Source organism: Oncorhynchus nerka, linkage group LG23, assembly GCF_034236695.1.
Source record: "Oncorhynchus nerka isolate Pitt River linkage group LG23, Oner_Uvic_2.0, whole genome shotgun sequence".
NCBI classification, from domain to species: Eukaryota; Metazoa; Chordata; class Actinopteri; order Salmoniformes; family Salmonidae; genus Oncorhynchus; species Oncorhynchus nerka.
Genome location: NC_088418.1, coordinates 49,102,440 through 49,119,467, shown reverse-complemented (window position 1 = coordinate 49,119,467; position 17,028 = coordinate 49,102,440). Strand labels below are relative to the sequence as shown.

At 45.2% G+C, this 17,028-nt stretch overlaps 1 pseudogene; it reads right to left on the bottom strand.

Annotated features, from left to right (window-relative positions):
• Nucleotides 1–1,377: 1,377 nt before the first annotated feature.
• LOC115106109 (FYVE, RhoGEF and PH domain-containing protein 4-like) lies at nt 1,378–13,539 on the bottom strand (annotated as a pseudogene).
• Between the last annotated feature and the right edge of the window lie 3,489 nt (nt 13,540–17,028).

The following is a 17,028-nucleotide window of genomic DNA, read 5'->3' as shown; positions in this document are numbered from 1 at the left end:
TTTTTTTATACATCAATTAGCTACAAAATCCCTAGATTGAAAGCGACTTTTCTTGAAGCTGTGCTGCACCACTTCCCTACATTTCCCTCCACGTGGGCCAGCCTCCTGGCAATTCGAGTTCTAGCCAATGAGTTTCAGCCTTTTGTATCTGAGCAAGAGCTAGCAAGAGGCCTGCCCAGCGTTATCCAATGTTGTTGCAGGGCGGACCCAACGGCTCAGTGGCCACAGCAGAGAAAGGTTGCAGCCTATTATTATAAGCCGGCGGGGCACCGGTCTATGGCCACTTACATCATTGGGCGAAAGCGGGGAGAGAGGAGCGCCCTTCTCAAATGGAACAGTAATCTGCGCCGCTCTGTCATTTTGTCAACATGGCAGCAAGGTGCATCTTCCAGACAAATCTCTCTTTTCCATAAACTAAAATGTTAGAATTTTCAAAAAATGTCTCATTGGGAAGACAGATAAAAGCCTTTTTATCAAAAGCAATCCCTTTTGCATGGGATTCCTAGTAATTACATACATACACGTCAGTTTTGTTTTGAGCAGACTTCGCAGTGGGCTTTGAAAGGGGCACCTGGTTCAAACCCAGGATGCAGCCTGGTTCCAAATCGAAGGCAATAAACTTCCAGCTGATGCAAAACACGCCTACACAGGCGGGATTAATCGAGAGAGCAATGACGTGGTCCACATATCTGCATGTAGTATGCAATTTTCAGGGACCATTGTTGGGTTGTGAGTGCTACTTTCAGAACTACTGGGGGAAAAAAGTATACAAAAGTATAGGAGAATCTCTTTAATAACACATACTGCTAGCATAAGAAACTTAGCTGATAAGTTTCCAACTTTAATTTTCTAGTTCAAATGAACACCTTGCTTCACTTTTAAACAAGTTCAACTTTATTTATTCAAAAAGGTAAATAATTTCAAATACAAATGATAAGGTTAATTGATTTTCTTATTCAGATAGGGATAGGCAGAACACATTGCTTCTCTCGAGTTTTTACACAAAATACATCTCATTGCCAGCCCATTACGGTATACAGAAAGCGCCAAAAGTATTAGGACATTGACATTTTTGTTTATTTTGGCTCTGTATTCCAGCACTTTGGATTTCAAATGATACAATGACTATGGGGTTAAAGTGCAGACTGCCAGCTTTAATCATCCAACATTTAGAAATTGCAGTACCTTTTGTACATAGTCCTCCCCATTTTAGGGGACCAAAAGTATTGGGGAAAAAATTATCTTATGTGTATTAAAGTAGTAGAAAGTTCCAGAATCATGGTAGCATCCACATGAATGTAGAAGTGTTTAGAAAGATATTCTATTCTTATTTACAATACAAGTGACTCCAAAATGACATAATATATTATTTACCATACATTTCTATTTGGAACAAAATAATCTGAAACACAACGAAAAACAAACAGCAAATGCATCCAACAAGGTTGTAGAGTCACAAGCTTGATGTAACCAATACTGTGCACTACTTTAATATCCATATAAGTGAATGTGTCCCAATACATGGGTCCCCTAACATGGGGGGACTATGTACAAAACGTGCTGTAATTTATAAACAGGTCACCCGATAGGGATGAAAATACCCTTAAATTAAAGCAGATAGTCTGCACTTTAACCTCAGTCATTGTATCATTTCAAATACGTCACTATCCCAATACTTTTGGAGCTCGCTGTATCTCATTAAGGCCTTAACACTGAACACAAGTGCAGAGACTGGGGGATAGCTTGTGTTTGAACATGGAGGCTGTTTGAGCGAGAGGCCTCGCTGTCATTGACAGCCATCCCGTTTCTATTGGCGACACTCCCGTAACCATTATCAGTGACACTTTCGTTGCCATTGATGACCGTCCCCTTGCCAACCATGGCGATGGCCTTAACCACCATCCCATTTTCATCACCTGTCCCTTAGAAGGGGACCCTAGACAAGACCTTCACATCCTGGGGAAAGGGCAGGGATGGAAATGTGGAGGTGAGGTGTGGAACCTCTAGAATGCCCCCCCTCCATGCCCTCTCCCCTCTCCTCTCTGTTGGCCCGGAGGATCAGGGCGGAGTGGCAGTCTAGACACACCTTGTTCACCTTGTTGCCATCGTACTCCAGAGTTACTTTGTTGTCTGAACACCTCCAACACACCACCTGACAGACAGGTGGACACACAGGAAGTCATGGTCATATCGGTCTGGTTATGTTAGAAAGAACGGAAGTACAACACTGAACGTGAATGCCATTTCAACTAATCATAACCTCACCCTAGCCTTAGGTAAAGTGAATGTGAAGTGTGTGTTGTGTGTACGTGTGTGTTAGCTCACACAGCCACAGGCTCTGCAGTGGTGTCTCCATCGGGTGAGGGCGTTGAAGGGTTCGCTACACTTCATACACATGGTCACCTCATTGTCCCTGATCCATCGAGGGGCACGCCGACCCAGCTCCTCCATCTGTTCACGCACACAGGAACAAAGACCAACACTCAAAATCAGTTCAGTCTCGCCATGTTGTTTTACCACCCGTACATGCAAGAGGATCTCAAATGAGTTGTTTCTCCTTCCCTTTTGCTAAATGATCAGTTCCCCTCCACACCCATTTGCCTGTGATTTATCCCTCTATATTAATACAGGGAGAATACCGTACAGATGGAGGAACACACACAAAAGAATGGAAGAAAACATTCTATCAGTCTTTGTTTTGCACAAAAATAAAGGATCCTTACAGATACCTCTACTTCTTTAGAAGTTGACTTAAAAGTCTCATTCTTCTGTCGGAAAACATCAATAGTGTCCTGGAAAGCCTGAAAGTACAAGGCACGTCAGACCATGTGTACTCTCTCTATATACTCACCATGTGCCATTGGTCATTTAAACATGTTTCAAAATATGACAAAGCACTGTTACCTTTAACCAGTCCTCTTTGTCTTGTTCAGAGCTGGAAAGACAAAGCCACATGTTAACATTTATACAAAACATATACACATCCATCCAAGACCTTCAGGTGAGTTATATTATTGTGACACCCCTCCTCCCTCCCCTCACCTGGCCTGTAGGTCCAGGGTCCTCTCCAGGGTCATCTCCTTGCCAGACACCTGGAAGGTGTGGGGGTGGTGTTCGTTGGTGGTGCGCTGCACCGTCATGCCCTCCACGTCAATCCGTGTCCGCACAGTGAACCGCTGCCCCCCCAGGCTGAACCGAGGAGTGCAGCACAGTAGTATGTTGTTGAACTGGATGGACAGCGGGGGGGGGGGCAGAAAGACATGAGGGTTTTAAGTATGAGCCACAAGAGTCTCCTGAATGAGCCGTTAATGCAGGAGTGTCAAACTCATACCACGGAGGGCCGAATGTCTGTGGGTTTTTGTTTTTTCCTTTCAATTAAGACCTAGACAACCAGATGAGGGAGTTGCTTACTAATTAGTGACCTTAATTCATCAAGTACAAGGGTGGAGCGAAACACCGCCCTCCGTGGAATGAGTTTGACACGTGTGGGTTAAATGGATGGATGTTCAGTGGTTCCTAGTCAGTGAAGTGCAAGATTCTGACAAAATAGAGATGATTTCAGTTCACATTATACATAGCAGAAATCATGTCTGTTCTACACTATACATAGCAACATTATGTAATGTTGCGTCTTCCTAAACTCCATAAGGTCTCCATTGGGAAAGAGTTGGTCTGACCTCAATGGGACTTCCTGGTAAAATAAAAGGTTAAAATATTGTGAGCTGGTCTAACCAGGAAGAGGTGTCTCTCCATGGCGGAGTTCCTGGCAGCCAGCATCAAGATGCGTCCCTCCCTGATGAACTCATTGGAGGGGTTCATCACGTCCTCCTCCCCCAACATCTCGTAGATCTCCAGCAGCTTCTTCAGGTTCTCCTAGAGGACAACGCAGCAGAACAGAGGATGTTAGACAACAAAGCAGATCCCAAACTTCTGTCCCAACCGATAGCAAAATAACAAAGTACAGATGGTAGTGGTTAACAGTAGTAACCTCTATGCCTGAAGAGAAATGGTCTCTAGATATACTGTACTGACAATTGCTATCTGCAGTAAGTAGAGGATTAGCATATTAGTTCTGCACGTACTGATTGGCGGATGGCGCTGTTGGAGTGTGTTGCTGCCATGGAGATAACCTGCAGAGACTCTGAAGGCAGGCAAAGAGATCAACACCGTATTCTTTTAGAAAAACAAAACCCCTAAACCACAAAACCTAATCTATTATGGTTTCTGTGAAAGTTACTACAAGTCTGAGCAAAAGTGATGACACTGCGTGAGTCTTGGCTAGTAAATGAGGACTACCTGAACTCTGCTACAGTAAGAGTGAGGCAGGTCTTTGTGGATCTACTGTATGTAGGACTATGTCTATGCTACAGTAAGAGTGAGGCAGGTCTTTGTGGATCTACTGTATGTTGGACCATGTCTATGCTACAGTAAGAGTGAGGCAGGTCTTTGTGGATCTACTGTATGTAGGACTATGTCTATGCTACAGTAAGAGTGAGGCAGGGTGGATCTACTGTATGTTGGACTATGTCTATGCTACAGTAAGAGTGAGGCAGGTCTTTGTGGATCTACTGTATGTTGGACCATGTCTATGCTACAGTAAGAGTGAGGCAGGTCTTTGTGGATCTACTGTATGTTGGACCATGTCTATGCTACAGTAAGAGTGAGGCAGGTCTTTGTGGATCTACTGTATGTAGGACTATGTCTATGCTACAGTAAGAGTGAGGCTGGCCTTTGTGGATCTACTGTATGTAGGACTATGTCTATGCTACAGTAAGAGTGAGGCAGGTCTTTGTGGATCTACTGTATGTAGGACTATGTCTATGCTACAGTAAGAGTGAGGCAAGTCTTTGTGGATCTACTGTATGTTGGACCATGTCTATGCTACAGTAAGAGTGAGGCTGGCCTTTGTGGATCTACTGTATGTAGGACTATGTCTATGCTACAGTAAGAGTGAGGCTGGCCTTTGTGGATCTACTGTATGTAGGACTATGTCTATGCTACAGTAAGAGTGAGGCTGGCCTTTGTGGATCTACTGTATGTTGGACCATGTCTATGCTACAGTAAGAGTGAGGCTGGCCTTTGTGGATCTACTGTATGTTGGACCATGTCTATGCTACAGTAAGAGTGAGGCAGGTCTTTGTGGATCTACTGTATGTAGGACTATGTCTATGCTACAGTAAGAGTGAGGCTGGCCTTTGTGGATCTACTGTATGTAGGACTATGTCTATGCTACAGTAAGAGTGAGGCAGGTCTTTGTGGATCTACTGTATGTAGGACTATGTCTATGATACAGTAAGAGTGAGGCTGGCCTTTGTGGATCTACTGTATGTAGGACCATGTCTATGCTACAGTAAGAGTGAGGCAGGTCTTTGTGGATCTACTGTATGTAGGACTATGTCTATGCTACAGTAAGAGTGAGGCTGGCCTTTGTGGATCTACTGTATGTAGGACCATGTCTATGCTACAGTAAGAGTGAGGCAGGTCTTTGTGGATCTACTGTATGTAGGACCATGTCTATGCTACAGTAAGAGTGAGGCAGGTCTTTGTGGATCTACTGTATGTAGGACTATGTCTATGCTACAGTAAGAGTGAGGCTGGCCTTTGTGGATCTACTGTATGTAGGACCATGTCTATGCTACAGTAAGAGTGAGGCAGGTCTTTGTGGATCTACTGTATGTTGGACCATGTCTATGCTACAGTAAGAGTGAGGCAGGTCTTTGTGGATCTACTGTATGTAGGACTATGTCTATGCTACAGTAAGAGTGAGGCAGGTCTTTGTGGATCTACTGTATGTTGGACCATGTCTATGCTACAGTAAGAGTGAGGCTGGCCTTTGTGGATCTACTGTATGTAGGACTATGTCTATGCTACAGTAAGAGTGAGGCAGGTCTTTGTGGATCTACTGTATGTAGGACTATGTCTATGCTACAGTAAGAGTGAGGCAGGTCTTTGTGGATCTACTGTATGTTGGACCATGTCTATGCTACAGTAAGAGTGAGGCAGGTCTTTGTGGATCTACTGTATGTAGGACTATGTCTATGCTACAGTAAGAGTGAGGCAGGTCTTTGTGGATCTACTGTATGTTGGACTATGTCTATGCTACAGTAAGAGTGAGGCTGGCCTTTGTGGATCTACTGTATGTTGGACCATGTCTATGCTACAGTAAGAGTGAGGCAGGTCTTTGTGGATCTACTGTATGTAGGACTATGTCTATGCTACAGTAAGAGTGAGGCCGGCCTTTGTGGATCTACTGTATGTTGGACCATGTCTATGCTACAGTAAGAGTGAGGCAGGTCTTTGTGGATCTACTGTATGTAGGACCATGTCTATGCTACAGTAAGAGTGAGGCAGGTCTTTGTGGATCTACTGTATGTTGGACCATGTCTATGCTACAGTAAGAGTGAGGCAGGTCTTTGTGGATCTACTGTATGTTGGACTATGTCTATGCTACAGTAAGGCAGGTGTCAACTCACTCTCTGCATGGCTGTGGTCCGAGTCGTCATCAGGCAGTCTCTTGAGGTAGTCTCTCAGCAGCATCTCATAACGAGGAAGTCTCTGGACCGGCTCCAACATGTGGTGCTGCAGGGTCAAACTACCACACACCTCCTGACTCTGGAAGATAACAGAAAATCAACAACAGGGCAAGATTGACTAAATGTTTCCACCACTGGAAAGTTAGCACCTATTGATTTTCATTAGGTGAATGGTGAAATGCAGATTAAGAGAATGAATAAGATATTCATCACTACTGTGGACGGTTCTGAATATGTGGACATCGGCGATGTAATTTACAAAATAGCCTCCAACACTCTACTCAGCAAATTGGATGTAGTCTATCACAGCGCCATCCGTTTTGTCACCAAAGCCCCATATACTACCCACCACTGCGCCCTGTATGCTTTCGTTGGCTGGTCCTCGCTATATATTCGTCGTTGCTAGGTAAAGCTCCACCTTATCTCAGCTCACTGGTCACCATAGCAACACCCACACATAGCACGCGCTCCAGCAGGTATATTTCACTGATCATCCCCAAAGCCAACACCTCCTTTGGCCGCCTTTCCCATCCAGTTCTCTGCTGCCAATGACTGGAACGAATTGCAAAAATCACTGAAGCTGGAGACATATCTCCCTCACTAACTTTAAGCATCAGCTGTCAGAGCAGCCTACCGATCATTGCACCTGTACACAGCTCACCTGTAAATAGTACACCCAACTAACTTGTAATTCATTCGCCACTATGGCCTATTTATTGCCATACCTCCCTAATCTTACATTTGCACACACTGTATATAGATTTTTCTATTGTGTTATTGACTCTATGTTTGTTTATTCCATGTGTAACTCTGTGTTATTTGTGTCGCACTGCTTTGCTTTATCTTGGCCAGGTCGCAGTTGTAAATGAGAACTTGTTCTCAACTGGCCTACCTGGTTAAATACTGGCCTACCTGTATATCCTGTATGACATTCTTGAATGGTGTGGACCTCTCCGTCCAGACTCTTAGCAGCTCCATGGCGTGGTCGAAGCTCATCACGTACTCAGCATACATCCTGAGGAAGGGAGCATGCTGCTGCATTACATCACCCAGACGAGGGCTCACAGACCTGTGGGGTCAAGGGTCGGAGATCAAAGTTCAAAAAATGATTATTTAATAAGTTTAGATATGCTAGCGATTTAATGTAGGAATGTTAAAACTACTGTGGTCTTTGTGAGGCCGGATGAATTACATAAAATATAACCATATTTTTAATTGAATAAAAAGGTTCCAATCCAATCATGTCTTTCAGTCCCATTATAGATAATGACTTCAATTGCATCATCTATTTGGGTTGTCTCACCATTGACCCATGTGTGTCTCCAGGTCTGGCAGTAGGAACTGGCTGTGGAAGGTGTGGATGGAGGAGATGTTGGAGAAGATGGTCCTCACCACATCTACAGGGAACAAACCTTTACCGGCCTCCTGAGTCAGCCGGGCACAGAACACCTGCACACACATGTTAAAACTCCGCTAATCAACACATACTGATCAAGTCATGTGGTGATAACTACAGTGGATGAACAGGAACAGTGAAGTTGACAGTGACACACTGACCTGGTCTAGCAGGTGAAGGCGAGCAACATAGGCCCTCTCTGTGAGCAGAAGCTCGTTGGCAATCTTATACAGCTTCTGTTCAGTGGAGTCCTGCAACCTCACCTCCTCACTCCCTCCCTCCATCTTCTTCTCTTCTGTAGAGCTCTCCTGAAGCATGGCCTCCTCCGTCCCAGTCGCAGCTCTGTGAGAGGGGGACAGTTCCACGTTGAGCCCTGTATCCACCTTCCATCCGTCTCCTACATGGCTGTTGATCAGTACAGCGTCCCACATCAGGTCCAAACCGTACATATTTATGGGAGAGATTTCCCTCGCTCTGCCCTCCCTACAGGCCACTACTTCTGCCCTGTCTGGACTGTGAGCATTCAGTCCTGTGTGTGAGCTGTCGGTAGACCTACTGCCTGGGTCTGTAGGCTGGTCCAGGCTTATAGAAGTGGTGGTATGTGTTGGGCTCTGTTAGCGGATCTGAGCACAGACTGGTTTTCCTCAAGGTGAATGAGGTCAGGCAGGCTGCAGGGTGATCCTGCCATCAGTCTATGTCTCTTTATCCTGGCTCCAGGGCTTCTCAGCTGGTTCAGCCTGGATCCCGCTCCCTTCCCTGGGGACTGAGATCCTAGTCCACCCTGTATGGAGCTCTTCCCTGGGCTGTGGATTCCTAGTCCCTTTCTTGGGCTCTGGGTCCCTGGTGGTACCCCCTTCACCGGTCTATGGCGAGGCCTGGTCCCAGGACACTTTCCTGGGCTGTGGACTGCTAGCCCCCTCCCTTGGGGTCCTGATCCCTTCCCTTTGAGTAGAGCTCCTCTTGGCCCCTGGACAGGGCTCTTCCCAGGGCTCTGGAGATGGGCAGGAGACACTGCAGACAAGGAGTGAGGAGGGGGAAGTTGAGTAAGGGATCTATCCTAGCCTGGTTCCAGAACAAAAATATAAACGCAACATGTAAAGTGTTACTCCCATGTTTCATGAGCTGAAATAAAACCAATCCCAGAAATGCTCCATACGCACAAAAAGCTGAGGAGTATTTCTGTGAGAAAAAAACTCATTCTGATTGGCTGGGTCTGGCTCCCCAGGTCCAGCCAATCCTGCACCCCTGCCCAGTCATGTGAAATCCATAGTTTAGGGCCTAATTTATTGATTTCAGTTGACTGATTACTTTAAGTGAACTGTAACTCAGCAAAATCTTTGAAATTGTTGCATGTTGCGTTTATATTTGTGCTGTCTTGCCAACTTCTATTGGCATGACAATGACCATAGAAGTTGGCAAAACAGCACAAACAGATTTAGGACCAGGCTACATTTATCTTGCAGTGCACGTTAAACCACACTCCTTTCAGTCCCCGTTCTGTGCTTTGAGTGGGGATTTCTTGACAGGGCTCTTTCCCTTGACCTCCTCTCTATGAGGTAATGATGCTCCCACAGCTACAGTACTGTACACAGAGCCACATGTACTGCTGCTCAGTTCTGAGGGAGAGCGAGAGACTGGACACCTACCAGTGACATACAGTAAGGGTATGAGGAAGTTAACCTAGTTTGAACAGTCCATCCTCTGATGACATACTTACAAAATCAATCTGTAATCAACACCCCTGTGACATTGGTTGGAGGGGCAATCTGTGTTTGCTACATCCATTTCTGGACTTTGAGATTGGTGAAATGTGCCCATTGATTTCTTGAATAATGTAACTTGTAGATGACTCATGAGCTTGGTTCAACCGTCTTACCCCAATGGAACGCAAAATGTAAGTGTGTTTTGCCCCGTTGTTTGTGAACAATGTACTTGTAAACAAAACACTATAGCCTCAAATGGTTAAAACTATAGTTTTGGTCTACTGGATGCTCAGTCTTTGCATCCATAGCTGGGGTCTATGAATGTGAGAGTGGTTGCATTTCTCCACCCCTATTCTTCAGCTGTTTACAGGAACATTAGCGGGGTGGCTGCTTTGTTGTTTGAAATGTAGATTGTCCCTTCAACCGTTGTACCTTGTGTAAAGTACGGTATCTTTAAAAGGTGACAGTTTTTTCCCCTCCCCTTTTCTTTTTGGTTAATTATATTGTTTAAATTGGGTTGACTAATGAGAGAATTGTCTGTAAAACTAAATAAACAGTAAAAAATAAAATAAAAGTGTTTGAGCAGGAGAATGGTCTGTCACCTTGTTACACAATTCATAATGGGTGTAGCGCACTACTAGACCGTTCTTTACTCCAAATGTGGTGCCTCTGAATTCCTTTGTATTCCTTTTATTATGATAAAGAGGACATTGTTCTTTAACTGATGTCGTTAGCTCGCTTATTCTACGAGTTTCCAATGCTTTCGGGAGTTTTCCCAATGATGTCAGGAGAAATGAAATACTAACAACTGCATTCCTGGACAAAATGATGCCAAGCTTAGTGATATTATTTACAATGCCAGGAATCAAAGTGAAACAGCTAAATTCCACACGCGTCGCTGAGATGGTGTTTCTCCCAGTAACCAGACTGCTTTTCATTCTCACTTCTCTCAACGTGTTAACCATTTCTAGTCTTTCTTACGTCACTGGAAAGATAATCGGCTACATGTTTTAACCAACAGACTGCAGTCGGTGTCTACTGAGGAGGAGAGGACGACAAAAGTGACCGTGTTGTTTTGAAGTGGGCAAAAGTTAGCAAAACAGGTTCTGGATTTCAGGCTAACATTCCAGTCCATGTACTCAGTCATGCTGTTTACCACGATAAGGAGTGGAATGATAAGTCAGACAGACTGCTACCCGGGCTAGGTAAAAATTAGATGGAAAGAGCCAACTGCCAACACGAGTTTAGCCTAATAACGCTGACTCTTCAGTATTGGCAGAGTTTGTGTTCACAGACACACACTCAAACCCTGTGTGTTTGTCATACAGTGGCCAGTTAAATCTAATGTTAGTTAGCTAGTTTAAATGGCACTGTGAAATAGTCAACCAACTGAGCGAACAGTGTTTTAAGTAATTGTATTTTAGCAAGTAAGTTGACTGAGAACACATTCTCATTTACAGCAACGACCTGGGGAATAGTTACAGGGGAGAGGAGGGGGAAGAATGAGCCAATTGTAAGCTGGGGATGATTAGGTGACTGTGATGGTATGAGGGACAGCTTGGGAATTTAGCCAGGACACAGGGGTTAACACCCCTACTCTTACAATAAGTGCCATGGATTCTTTAATGACCTCAGAGAGTCAAGACACCTGTTTAATGTCCCATCTGAAAGACAGCACCCTACACAGGGCAGTGTCTCCAATCACTTCCCTGGGGCATTGGGATATTTTTTAGACCAGAGGAAAGAGTGCCTCCCACTGGCCCTCCAACACCACTTCCAGCAGCACCTGGTCTCCCATCCAGGGACTGACCAGGACCAACATGCATGTTTCTGGTCAAGAAAAAGCCCACAACTTCAATCCACACATGTTGTCTGTCTCTGAAAAATGTCTCCTCGCTTCTCACACACACCATTCCATAGGACAGAGGAGCGCTTCGCTCACACACACACCATTCCATAGGACAGAGGAGCGCTTCGCTCACAAACACACCATTCCATAGGACAGAGGAGCGCTTCGCTCACACACACACCATTCCATAGGACAGAGGAGCGCTTCGCTCACACACACACACCATTCCATAGGACAGAGGAGCGCTTCGCTCACACACACACACCATTCCATAGGACAGAGGAGCGCTTCGCTCACACACACACCATTCCATAGGACAGAGGAGCGCTTCGCTCACACACACACCATTCCATAGGACAGAGGAGCGCTTCGCTCACACACACACCATTCCATAGGACAGAGGAGCGCTTCGCTCACACACACACCATTCCATAGGACAGAGGAGCGCTTCGCTCACACACACCATTCCATAGGACAGAGGAGCGCTTCGCTCACACACACACCATTCCATAGGACAGAGGAGCGCTTCGCTCACACACACACCATTCCATAGGACAGAGGAGCGCTTCGCTCACACACACACCATTCCATAGGACAGAGGAGCGCTTCGCTCACACACACACCATTCCATAGGACAGAGGAGCGCTTCGCTCACACACACACCATTCCATAGGACAGAGGAGCGCTTCGCTCACACACACACCATTCCATAGGACAGAGGAGCGCTTCGCTCACACACACACCATTCCATAGGACAGAGGAGCCCTTCGCTCACACACACACCATTCCATAGGACAGAGGAGCGCTTCGCTCACACACACACCATTCCATAGGACAGAGGAGCGCTTCGCTCACACACACACCATTCCATAGGACAGAGGAGCGCTTCGCTCACACAAACACCACTGCTGTTCTTGAATTGAGTCCTGCATCAGTCTCTAAGACTGAGTCCTGCATCAGTCTCTAAGACTGAGTCCTGCATCAGTCTCTAAGATTAACATAACTAGTGTTGCGTCAGGATACACACCCGCCAGGGCATGCCAGTGGTAGATTAACATAACTAGTGTTGTGTCAGGATACACACCCACCAGGGCATGCCAGTGGTAGATTAACATAACTAGTGTTGTGTCAGGATACACACGCGCCAGGGCATGCCAGTGGTAGATTAACATAACTAGTGTTGTGTCAGGATACACACCCGCCAGGGCATGCCAGTGGTAGATTAACATAACTAGTGTTGTGTCAGGATACACACCCGCCAGGGCATGCCAGTGGTAGATTAACATAACTAGTGAAATTACCATCATGTTCCTCTTCTGCCTTAGACATGGCTGAGTTCACCCACTTCAGTAAAAAAATAACATGAGCTAGTTTCAATGCACTTGTGTTAGCCACCCTAAAAACAAAAAGTGTAGGGTAACTCAACCACTAATAATACATTGCCTGAGTTAGTTTACAATTAGAGAATAGGCGCTAATAGTGTTTCCATTGTGGCCATGACAGAAAGCCATCAGCTAGGGACTAACTAGGAGGCACTAGGGCCGTCACTGAATGGCTGGTGTTCTGCCACAACTGTACAGGGTTGACCAGACCAGTCAGTTCCGACAGCATTAGATTGTGCTCCCCAATGACATGCACACCTCGTTCATGTCAACACACCACACCAGTGTTTGCCTCTCTCCTGGTCAGACTTTCTATCTAAAGATGACTTGGCTGTGGGCATCTTCTTCACCGTTTCCTAAACATATGACTTCGGATCAGGAGCCACTGAAGATCCATCTCCACTAATCTGCTCAAAATGAGTTCAATCCATCATAAGAAGCGATGCAAAAACCACTCAGACAACCTAGGCTATAAGTAGGATACATTTGAAATGTGTCCAGTGAGTTCTATTTGCGCTGACGCACTCACTCACTCAACGTTTCTAAAAAACAACTGCAGACGGCTGACCTTCTGTCTCCCGCGGTATTCCCTTTCTCCTCACCGCCGTCCTAAACTCCTCCGCTCACGATGAGTGGTCTTCACACTCCCCCTCTTCATCAGGTCACCGTCAAACATGGTAATATGATTTATAATAACCTTTATACAACGTATTGTTCACCTGATCGTGAATAGAGATCGGATTCGAGGCGCCGTTGGGATTTACTCAGGTAACGTTAATTACCGAACTGCTCCTCCAACAAAAACGTAAATAGGCGTACCAAATTCCAAAAGTCCAATACAAATTTCCACATGCTATGAATCTACATCAGTGATGTCGAATCCGATAGATCTTAACAATGGCACCAATAAACCCTCCGCCCCCTGTGAGCCTTTGGTGGCCGAAACTCGAATGCCATTTTCCTAAAGGTGTTGATGGTAATGTTTCAAAATAAATATGCGAAAGTGTTTAGCAGTCCCCTATAAGATTAGGGGGGATTTATTGTGTTTTGAAATGTAGGCTTTACATGGTTAAATATGCAATAAAAATGATTTGAAAGATACCATACATTTATATATTGCTGTCTGAATGTCTCATGGTTTTTATTGAGTTGTCGAGTAGCGTTGAAATTGTGCAAGCCAGTCCGTTCATCTTTATTATGGGACACACATTCAGAGTTTCATCTTTGTGCCCTGAGTACTTATACACTCCAGGTCCAGAAAAAGGTAGCTAGTAACATGAATCATTTTCTTCATAGCTTACTGTATGTCCAGTTGGCCTATGTATACCTTCAATGGTATTTGAACCATCTGATAAGTTTAAAGCCATTGGGCTCCAAAGCAAGTTTGCTCTCCCAAACGAATGCGTTGGGTTTTTAGCTCTGTGGGTTAATACAGTCTCCAGCTGGTTACACAAAACCCCTTCCTTCTCCTTCATCTGCTTCACGTGATGTCTGAGAAGCCTAGTAAGGAATGGAGCAGACAGCATTCACCAGAATAACACAAAAGCATGTCAAAACCCAACGTTTTTGAAACCCAACTGCAGTTAGCAACCACAGTTCTGGTCAGAGATCCTTTAGAAACAGAATCTTCTGTCTAAAGCCAGGCTGAGGTGTGTGAATTCATCCCATTTTGCCACGCTTATGAGCTGTGACTGAGTGGACGTTTGATATAGATGGTTAAAAGTTGCTGGGTGGTGGTTTGAGAAAAGCTCCAAATTGGTATTTCTAGGTTAGGATACATAGCATCGTGGTTGATTACAGTACAGCATAAACTGCCAACTACCTCTACTATTACTACAACTACAGTGCTACTAGTACTACTATTCTATAGCGAAAGCTGTCTACACGCCGATCCAGCATGGTTACTTCCATACACAGGATGTAGAAAACAAAAGGCAATCTTGGATAGAGATCTACTTTCAACATCATTATTTAACCCAGTGGGGGTTAACAGTCGATCACAACTAGTATTGGAATGCATTGGTCAGTTTGTGCTTGACATTCAGGAGGTTGATTGAGGCCTTCAGAGAGAGAGGAAGGACGAAAAGTACGTCCCGAATGGCACCCTATGCCCTTTGGCGAATGTGGTGTCATTTGGGACGAAGATGATGCTTCAACATAGATACTGTAGAAGCAAGGAAGGACGATGATGGTACAAACACTGTCAGCTTTTACAATGTTTGTATAAATCTCTTATCCTGTAAAACACATTAAAAGTGCAATAGAAACATATTCATATACCGTAGGGTGCGTGAGCAAAGTGCGTTTGAAAGCAATTCCATAGAATATAAAAACTACGATCTTGGTGAGGGGTGGGGACAATCGATGAAAAGAGAAGAAAATGACTTAAACAATCTGTGTTTGTGAAAGCTAATACTTCTTTTTTTACATGCATTTCAAATACACAGTTCTGGCTTTGTCCACTGCCACCTTGGCGTTCACTACATACTGTATGGTACCATTAATGATTGTACAGCTAGCTATACATTCAGCAAAACTCAACAGTTGTCCACCTCTTGAACCCAACAAAATAATCATCACTGGTCGTAACATAAAAGTATGTTTCAACAACCCCCAAAACACCATAGACAAAGACATGATGAACAATGACTAATAGCTAGCTTGGTAGCAAAGATGGCGGCATGTCGCTCTTTTCTCCCACAAATCCTCAGTCAGACAGTCTCTTATAAGTCTTTGTGAGCGCCGTCCTTCTCTTCCACAGCGAGAGGCACTGCTCTGGCTCTGCCCTGCAGAGTGCTGTGATGGGGTTGGAGGTCAGGGTGTAGTAGTTCCAGGGTTATAGAGGACCAGGGGGACAAGGCGGCTGGGCGAGCCAAAGGAGAGGCACTGCTCTGGCTCTGCCCTGCAGAGTGCTGTGATGGGGTTGGAGGTCAGGGTGTAGTAGTTCCAGGGTTATAGAGGACCAGGGGGACAAGGCGGCTGGGCGAGCCAAAGGAGAGGCACTGCTCTGGCTCTGCCCTGCAGAGTGCTGTGATGGGGTTGGAGGTCAGGGTGTAGTAGTTCCAGGGTTATAGAGGACCAGGGGGACAAGGCGGCTGGGCGAGCCAAAGGAGAGGCACTCGTGGGGGGCCGCTGCGGTAGCTGCTCAGCGGGCAGTGAGCTCGGTGCTCCTGGATAACTGACACAATGCTACGTCTGGGAGGAGCATGACCAGAGACAACCAGAAGACAAGAGGAAGAGGAGAGGAGATAACAGGAGATACACGGTACCTGACAAAGATCTCAGACATCACCTCGATTACTCACAGACAAAAGGAGGTATCAGTGGTGATTTACAATGGTAGGTCATGTTAGGTCAAGGCATAAAAAACTCACACACAAAACACACAGGATTGAATTCCTGATGCTGTACCCTGGCTATACTGTACAAGCAAAATTACATGGGAAAATGTACTTAAACTGTAAACACATGCAACGTTTCAGTCCCATGTAAAGTTTTAGCCTGGTCCTAGATCTGTTTGTGCTCTTGCCAACTCATTGTTTCTTTGTGGCATGATAATGAGTGAGGAGTTAGCATGATAGCACAAACAGACTGGGATTCAGGCTAGTTTTAGCCTGTACTGGTCTAATTTGTTTACCTGCTGGCTTGGGAGGCCTTCTCCCACCTTAGCTGTGAGGAGACTGGCGGCACTGTGGCAGCAGACTTCTGACGATCTATGAGAGACTGACAGATTAGATGGAGAGACAGTACTGGAGAGAGGTGACAGGAATGGGGAGTAGGGGACAGGAATGGGGAGTAGGGGACAGGAATGTGGAGTAGGGGACATCACAGATGATCATATTCAGGAAGGGAAAAATACAGACTACTTACCAAAGAAAATCACCCCAATATCAGCATTTTCAAGAAGCACATTCAACATTTCTGCAAGAATGTTCCTATTCTTAAATATTCTCAAATGCCTAAAAACTCATGTATTTGATATATTGTACTGTTCCACGGAATGTACGCTTACAGTATGCTATGATGAACCCGTGTGCTTGTGCAATAACTGAGCAGGCTGTGTAAAGCATTCCTCCCTAACCCATGAGAGGAGAACACATGAGAGAGATGTTCAAGGCCACTCAAAACAGAAAAGACGACGACACACAAAATACAGGTGATTTAT